The sequence below is a fragment of the Triticum dicoccoides genome, chromosome 6A (genome assembly GCF_002162155.2).
Source record: "Triticum dicoccoides isolate Atlit2015 ecotype Zavitan chromosome 6A, WEW_v2.0, whole genome shotgun sequence".
NCBI lineage: Eukaryota > Viridiplantae > Streptophyta > Magnoliopsida > Poales > Poaceae > Triticum > Triticum dicoccoides.
In genome coordinates this window covers 161,452,971-161,461,289 of record NC_041390.1, presented here as the reverse complement: position 1 = coordinate 161,461,289, position 8,319 = coordinate 161,452,971, and the positions used below count along the sequence as shown (strand labels likewise).

The following is an 8,319-nucleotide window of genomic DNA, read 5'->3' as shown; positions in this document are numbered from 1 at the left end:
AGGTTGTGGCACGTCTGGTCGTTAACTCCTCGCTAGCTGCCGCCATTTCTAGGACCGACCGACGCCTCACCTGCATGCACAGGTACCTACGTAGTGTAGTGTCGGTCGCACATTCATAATAGCGTTCGGACTCATGTGCCTTCCTGAACCAGGGGAGTTCCCTTGCTCCTGCTGCGTACGATTAGCTGGCCTTGTGGCAGCAAAAGGATTAGGACGTCCCCCCATGCTAAGGTTCCCTACGGTCCGGCCGCATTAGGTTAGGGAGCTGGGCGATAATAGCTCCTCCGCATCACAAGCGCGCTGCCCTCCTAGGCGCGCAACACTAAGTAATCCAAGCCAACCCACATTACTAACTAACGGTGGATAATCATCTTTCTTAGAGGTACTAAATACAACTCCATGAATGAGCAAAATGAAGGTTGCGTTAATGATAAAGATCTCTGGGGAAACCGCTAAAAAAAGATTGAACATGTGGTTCTGAGTTTCGATAACTTCTTCTACTTTCATTTCCTCCGTCTTCCAAATCGCAGAGTTAATTCAAAAGCCTAGGTGTTATTACTGAGTTGCTGCTCTTTTTTCTCTAATTCCCTTCTCAGATCCTCTGACTACTCCTTATCCTACTCACTCGAAGTTTCGTTGGTCATTTATTGTTTTTTTAGCCTCTTTGACAAAGTTAGTAAGAAGAAAAACCTCGATCTTCAGTACACTTCACACACACACAATCTCTATTTGAAACTAACACTCCATTTCTAGATAGCGAGCGATCGCTTAGCAATGATACCGCGCCGGACGAAGTACCTATCCCTGGGGACCATGCTTTTTTACTTGTTTCCTTTTTTTCTATACGAAATTCAGACGATTTCGTTTGTGTTCATGTTGGCGATTTCAGATGTGAATGAGGCCGGTCGTCTCCCCTTCCTACGGGTTCCCCAGTGACACATCAACCACGCCCCTTCCTTTTCTTCGATCATAAATAACCTGATCTCTTTCTTTCTAATTCATCCCCTTCTTTATAATTCAAAAAAGAAAGGGGGCGGTAAGGCAGGCTCGCAACTTACAAAGGGCACTCGCTGCTCGCAGGCCTGCTCTTTCTATTATGATTTCTATGTCTATGAAAGCTCCTTTGACTCCAGCCCCATAAGCTATTCTTTCACCTGCACCAGCTCTTGGTCTTTGTCCAGGACAAAGATATCGCAATAGTGGAATAAGGAAGTGCAAGTTGGCGATCGAAGCAAAGGAAAGATCAAGCCGAACAGGATACCTGGGGCCATCTAAGACGGCTGTAGTAAATAGCTTACACGACTGATCAGGCTCATCAACCTATGGAACCTCACGCTATGTTGCTATGATTCTTTTATCACGAAAGCATGTCGGGCGAAGGAATAAAACGCGTACAACACTAGCAAGAAGAGACTTGCCAAAGAATTCGATGCCTCACAGGATCCTGCAAAAGCGGAGTCCAAAAAAGCACGAGTCGGGTCGGTGGTTTCAGATTCAGATAGTTTAGTTCAATCATCATCTGACACCTTTCGGTGCCATTCCTTTTGAAACTGGCATTTCTTTTGTCAAAGAATTCGATGCCCCTGTGAAAAACCGAGTCAAGAAAGAGGTAAGGGCCGGGTCAGAGGCGGAACAGACATTCAAAGCAACCGAACCATAGATCCAGCTTTGCAGGACAAGCATAACGAAAGTAAGCATTTGGCCAGACATTCAAATAAACCCTATATCTAGAAATCCATCATCCCTGTCTGAACGGTCTAAGCATCATATCTTTTTCTTTTCACTTCCGCTGCATCGTCCGGACATCAGAAATAGCTGCATTAGCAGCATCTCGCTACAACTCCCTTGGCAACCCTAGCACCAACAGGAACAACTCAGTTCAAGCTAGCAACAACTAACAATTTCTACTTCCTCGAACAAGAGCTTGCTTTTAGTTCACGTTAGCTACATTCGTTTTAATAGAAAGATGGGAAAGGCTAGGTTAGCAAAAGACTATGCTTGTGCCACAAACTTATTGCTTCGGAGAAGCATTTCTTCAATGAATCTTACTCAGTACAGTATTCATAAGGGACCTGTATCTAAATATTCTGTTCTAACATTCCTATTTTGGTTGGAAGTTTCTCAAATGAAAGAGCACAACCCTTTCCATCACTTCTCTACATACTGGCATTCGGAGCTAGGAGCAAAGAAGAGAAGTCAATCGGAAGAATCGTAAAAGCCTGGAGCTCAAACATTGCGTTCTACACTTTACTTTTGTTTTGTATCTCTGAAACAGGAGTGAAAAGAAATCAGCTCATCCACCTCTAACTAAACAGGGTGAAACTAGCTCTTCTTTGGTTTCCCTAGGTCCAAGTTGGGGCAAAACCTGCTCTTTTCCCGCAAAAAGTCTATCGTACTAGGTGGCGCGACACGCGACATAGGTAGTAAAGTAGTGATTTTGGGCCCAATTCATACTTCTTTTTTTATTGGAATTCTTATCCTAGCTCGGCCTACTCGCGAGATGTTAGCCTTCAGCCTGATTACATAAAGCATAGCACTTCTGATCGATTTGAATATTCCATTCCCTATTTCCTTGAGCGCTTTCACCATTAACCCATGGGTGCCAAGACCATCCCCCTGGCTCTTTCTTCTTCTACTTCATATAATAGAACACAAGGATCAAACCTACTTTGCTTTAAGTCTGTTTACTTTTTAACGCCGTCTACGGAGAGACAAGATGAGAGAGGAGAGAGGAAGCTGAACCACAAGAGCTGACGAAGTCCAATCAAGCTGAGGCCTGGAAAGAGTTAAGAAAAAACACCTTCTACCTGCATTCATGGGTGCTCAACAATAGATTCCACATCAAGATAGGCAAAGCGGGATACAGCTCGTTTATTACCTCAAAGAAAACAAGAAACAAGTCTTTTCTAATCACGGAACACAAGAATAGCATGCACGGGAGAAGGATTTAGGGAAAGGTACACGCTGCTTTTTCGAAGTCTATAGGGGAAAGGTACACGATGATTTTTCGGAGTCTATAGGGGAAGATTCCACCAGCCCCAATTGCTTTGGGTGAGAGATCGAACCTCCACTCGTTTCTGGTTTCTGCTTTCTCAGTAGGGAAAGAAGATATGATACTTTTTGAAGAATGCAATCCCCGCATTCCGGCCCTGCTCTGCAAATCAACATCTGAAGATCTACGGGTCACCATAGTCTTCTGATCCACTAATAAGATTCCGCGCTCGAGATGATGTGATCTGAACGAAAAGATAGATACATCCGAGCTGCCCAAGGATATGGTCTGGGTACCGATCTGCTAGGATAAGGGGGAGATCCTAGTACTCAAAAGGCTGGGTAAATTTCGAAATTAAGCGGAGGAAATCCACCAATAAGAGAGTAATAGAAAATACTGTTATCATGAAGAAATTCTTTCAATCCATTAAGATACTTAATTCGTTATACAATAGAGACGGGGAAAAAGGTGATGATAAAAAACTCCACAATAATAAGAAATCCAAGAAAAAAGATATAACGGATGAGGAAGGAGCTAAAGAACCTATCAACAATGATGCATCTAGTGGCAGTAATGATGCATCTACTTCTACTTCCCCTAACCCTAATGATGGTTCTAGTTCCACTAATGATGGAACAAATCCAAATGTGAAAACTAGTGCACCTAAGCACGACGATCATGGTATAATCCACCATTTTATATGGGGTGGTGGTAGTTCAAACGGTGGAGATAGTTCCAACAGTGGTTGGACTTCCTACTTGAATTCACCTATTGATAGATTTGTGAAAAATCGAAAAACATTTACCAATTTAGATCAAAGAGGTCTAAATGATTTTATTGCCAAAATAATAGGTTTATAGGTCCAACAACAATTGTGCTTCCATTCTTTTATAACAGTTGGATGCCGAGGATAGGTTTGTTTTCCATGTTTGTTAGAGAGCCACACGACTTACAAATAGGAGTTAGCGTACGACCATATACCACGTTTCACAATTATGGAACTCTAGTTATGGAATATGTATATATAAAATATTTGTTCCACGCTCAGGTAGGCTGGCGACAATATAAATGTATATATTTGATAAGTTTAAAGAAATAAATGATTCGCTAGGTTTGTTTTTTATCGATAATATTTACTTAAGGGATACTTTTGACGTTATTCAGCGATTCTCACATAGCGGTCTTGGTTTGAAATCCCTTTTGAAATGTGAAATCATAAACAAGTTGGTTGAAGTAGTAATACCATTTTATGATGAGAATACTAAGTCGTATGTGTACGGTTATTTTGCTTTTCTAGTATACGCAGGGTTATTTTGTATTGTCTGGTATAAGTATATACCTTGGGATCCATATATAAAACCTGCTGATTTAGCTCCACCATCACTGGATGTATTTAACACCTATCATGCCGATGTCGTGGGTTATAAGAAGGTCACATACCTGATTACTAAGGACATTGTCCAAACAAACTATGGTAGACACCTTTAAACAGCCATCATTTAATGAAGTAGAAATTCGAATGACTACAACCTTGATCAATCTGATCACAAAGTGCGTTTTTCATGCTTATGCACTGGTATCATGGTTTCTATGTTGTTAGTAACAAAAACACTTCTTCCACATTAAACAGTACTGCATAGATACAAGTTTAGCACAATGAATTTCTGAGTTATTTCACACAAGGAATTTACAAGCTAATGAAAATCAATAGATTTATAGGATATCTATCTAAATACGGCTCCTATCGTTTAAGGTTAGTAAATACATACTAGGAAATGCTCTTTAGGGATACCAGAACTGGAAATCCTGTCAAGGGGAAACAGGACCTTAATAAGCGCCATCCCAAGACTTGGACTCGAGGGATGGTAAGATCGATAGGAGAAGGAGATATGATACAATTACTATGATCAGGATACCTTATATGAGCCATACTTATCCAGGGAATCAATCGCGTGAGGGTGTTGTTGATAGAGGGAGCTCTGGCCAGGAGAGGCTAGAGCCAGTGATAGCAACGGAAAGGTAAGATCAAGAAGGAAACAAGGCTTAAGAGGACCCTAATGCACCAATACTTTAGGCATTCCAACTTCCAATACATACTTATCATGGAATGAAATCCAAGAGGAGCAAGCATATCACTGAGAATAGCTAGCTGAAATCAAGGATGCTATCACAATATTCAATGGAATCGTTACATCGGGATAAGATAGACCCGCTTCGATGATGTATTCAGTATGTCAGCTAGGAGCCAGAACTCACTATGCCATAGTCATACAATCAACCTATGTATTAACAGCAATATCTAGACAGGCAGGATGGATTAATTATATTGATGGCCAAGATAAGGTGCTCAAAGGGGAAGCACTCTTCATCAAGTAATGATCCCTGGGGGCGGGTAGAAAGCAACGCATAAGCTCTTGTTCCTGATACGGTTTGAAAGTAGTGCAAAGAAAAGCGGTACTTCGGTCGGAAAGAAAGCTGCAGGAGGGTTAGTGCTAAAATCTTCTTGTTCGGATGGTTGAGAGAAGGAGGTGTGTCCTGTGGCGGATACACCGATTGATCGAGATACCTCAAGGCCACCGGAGGGAGAAATAGTGATAGCAACGCTTACAAGGAATGCTGGGATAAGTTGGGAAGAAGGCAAAGATACTGGCGACTAGATCCTTGTGGCAGATTGGAAGATATCGATATCTCTATTTCAGTTTGTTGATTGATGGTTTAAGGAAATGGCGGTGGTCCAAATCTTGCACATTTACTGTTACTTCTATGTATAAGTTCCTTGCTCAGGTGTGGCCCAGCTTTCATATCTTATTGGGATAGCTACATTGCCCTGGCCGGGTATTGCGAAGGAAGGAAACACCTTGTCCGAGTCAGGCGATGCTAAAGGATGGATTAAAAAACTCATGGATGCTATCTCTGTTATTGCTGCTTAATGCCCTATTTATATCGATCTAGCTTATAGCTGGGATTTCTAGAAAGATAAGCTGATGCAGCCCTCAGGGATGGAGTGCCTAAACTAACCTTCCTGAACAGAAGTAGCAGAGGTAGAAGATATGTAAATCGTACCATCAAGGGGAAATGCACTATTGTTATGCTTGGGCCAGGTTAGCTGATCAAGGGAATATTCCTATCGGAAGAACAATCAGAAAATAAGGAGATAGTCAGTTGGCACTTTTCACACAAGAACCGCTTTTCGTATTAAGCACGGGAGTCATAAGGAAAGACCTCTGCGTAGCTATCAGAATGAATTAATGAACGAAATAAACGAATTCCGGTGAAACCAAGGCGAATTTCTGAGCCAGCAGTGGGAAAAAGATGCCAAGTATTGAGATGCAACATTATGAATGGTGCGATCCAAAGTCTTACTATTTACTCCAAATTGACTCAAATGGTTGACTGAACTTCACAGAGGACTAAAGCCGGGAACTTAAACTAATGGTTTTGCCTTTCCACTTCCCAATTGACTCTCATAAAAGGCTAGGCTACCTCTTCACATCGCACCTGATCCCGAATCATGTGCTCTGTTCAGGGGATCAATAGTGGCTATTAAGCTTTTCCCTTTCTATATATTCTTGAGAATAAGTAAATACCATCCTTTTTCCTATCATCATCTCTCTATCTGACAGTAAATATTGCTTTCAATCGATCAGGCACTAGGTTATTAAAGTATGGATATGCCATATAATAAGGGAAAAGGCCTCAAGTTTTTTTAGCGCAAAAGAAAAGCCGATTCCAAATTTTCTATTTCCCGGCAAGTCTATGAGAGTCCTATTACGGATCCTCTGATCTTTAGCTTGAATGGTCGTGTTTTTATATAATTAGGTCTTTCTTCTGAGCTCTTCTATTACGGTACGGAAAAATCAAACCTATCACTCTCAAAGAATGGGTAAAGAGAATTCAAGCTAGGGGAGCCTACACTCTCTAACTACCTATACTACGCCCCCATTGATTGGAAACCCTCGGGGAAAATGATCCCATAAACAAAGGAATTATACAGTACGAATAGAAAAAAAACAGACTAATTTGATTCTAAAAAATTGATAATAGATATTTTATTCTGCTTAAATTGTCCCGACAAGGAGAGATATTCAATATTTGAATTAGATTGGATTTCGTAGTATAGCAATGTGAGCCAAACTATTACTATTTCATCTAACTTGAATAACCAAGGACTGAATTTGACTATGGATTCTGATAACTCGAGAAGTTTTTATTTGGTTATGATCCAAAAAGAAAAAAGAAAGGTTTAACAAGCCATGAGAAAATAGAGTAAAGTAACCATACGTTCTGTTTGCATAACGTGTATACGCCACGCCATACAATCGAAATAGAAACATGGGACGATTCTAGAATTTTGAATAGATCCGTGGGGATGAGAGAAGTTGTTGTTGAGAAATATGAAATTGGAAAGGAAGTCAAACTCCCTATGGAACCTGTGATCAGTTGTACCTGTACTTTAGTGATACGAAAACTCGCTATTCACTCAGTTTCTGGTCAATAATAAGATTATGTAGGAGAGATGGCAGAGTGGTTCAAGGCGTAGCATTGGAACTGCTATTTAGGCTTTTGTTTACTGACGGTTCGAATCCCTCTCTTTCCGTTTCTCTTAATTCACCAATGTTACCGACCACAATGAAATTTCTAGTAAGAGGAAAATCTGTCGACTTTCTAAATCGTGAGGGTTCAAGTCAAGTCCCTCTATCCCCAATAAAAAGCCCATTTTACTTCCTAACTATTGTACCAACCTCTATTTTTCATTAATGGTTCAAACAAGATTCACTATCTTTCTTATTCTACTCTTTCACAAACGGATCCGAACTGACTTCTTTGGATCTTATCCCATTCATACAAATGAACATATTATAGTATAGGCAAGTAATCCCTATTATTAAGTAAGTCAATCACAATCCATATCATTATCCTGATATTTATTAAGTCCAATTTGAGAATACTTTTTTCTTTTTTAGTCCCTTTAATTGACATAGATACAAGTACTCTACTAGGATGATGCACAATAAATAGTCAGGATAGCTCAGTTGGTAGAGCAGAGGATTGAAAATCCTCGTGTCACCAGTTCAAATCTGGTTCCTGGCACAGAACGAACAATGAATGGCTTTTCGGGAAAGAAAAGGGCCACATGTTTTTTATAGGGAAAAGCTTTTTTTAAGGGGAAGAATCATCAACAAAAAATCCAGGAAAGAACAGCGAAGGAAAAACGTGAAAAAACAAGTGTTTTCCCGGAACAGAATAGCGGAAATTCCACACGTTGATCACCAATGTTGCATGTCTTTCCTTAAGCTGGAGTACTTTGAGTTAGAAGGCCTACTTTA

At 40.6% G+C, this 8,319-nt stretch overlaps 1 non-coding gene across 1 annotated transcript; it reads left to right on the top strand.

Annotated features, from left to right (window-relative positions):
- Positions 1 to 8,010: 8,010 nt before the first annotated feature.
- On the top strand, positions 8,011 to 8,083 carry TRNAF-GAA. The gene has a single exon. It is a non-coding gene; the product is annotated as a tRNA-Phe (tRNA).
- The last annotated feature ends 236 nt before the right edge of the window (positions 8,084 to 8,319 follow it).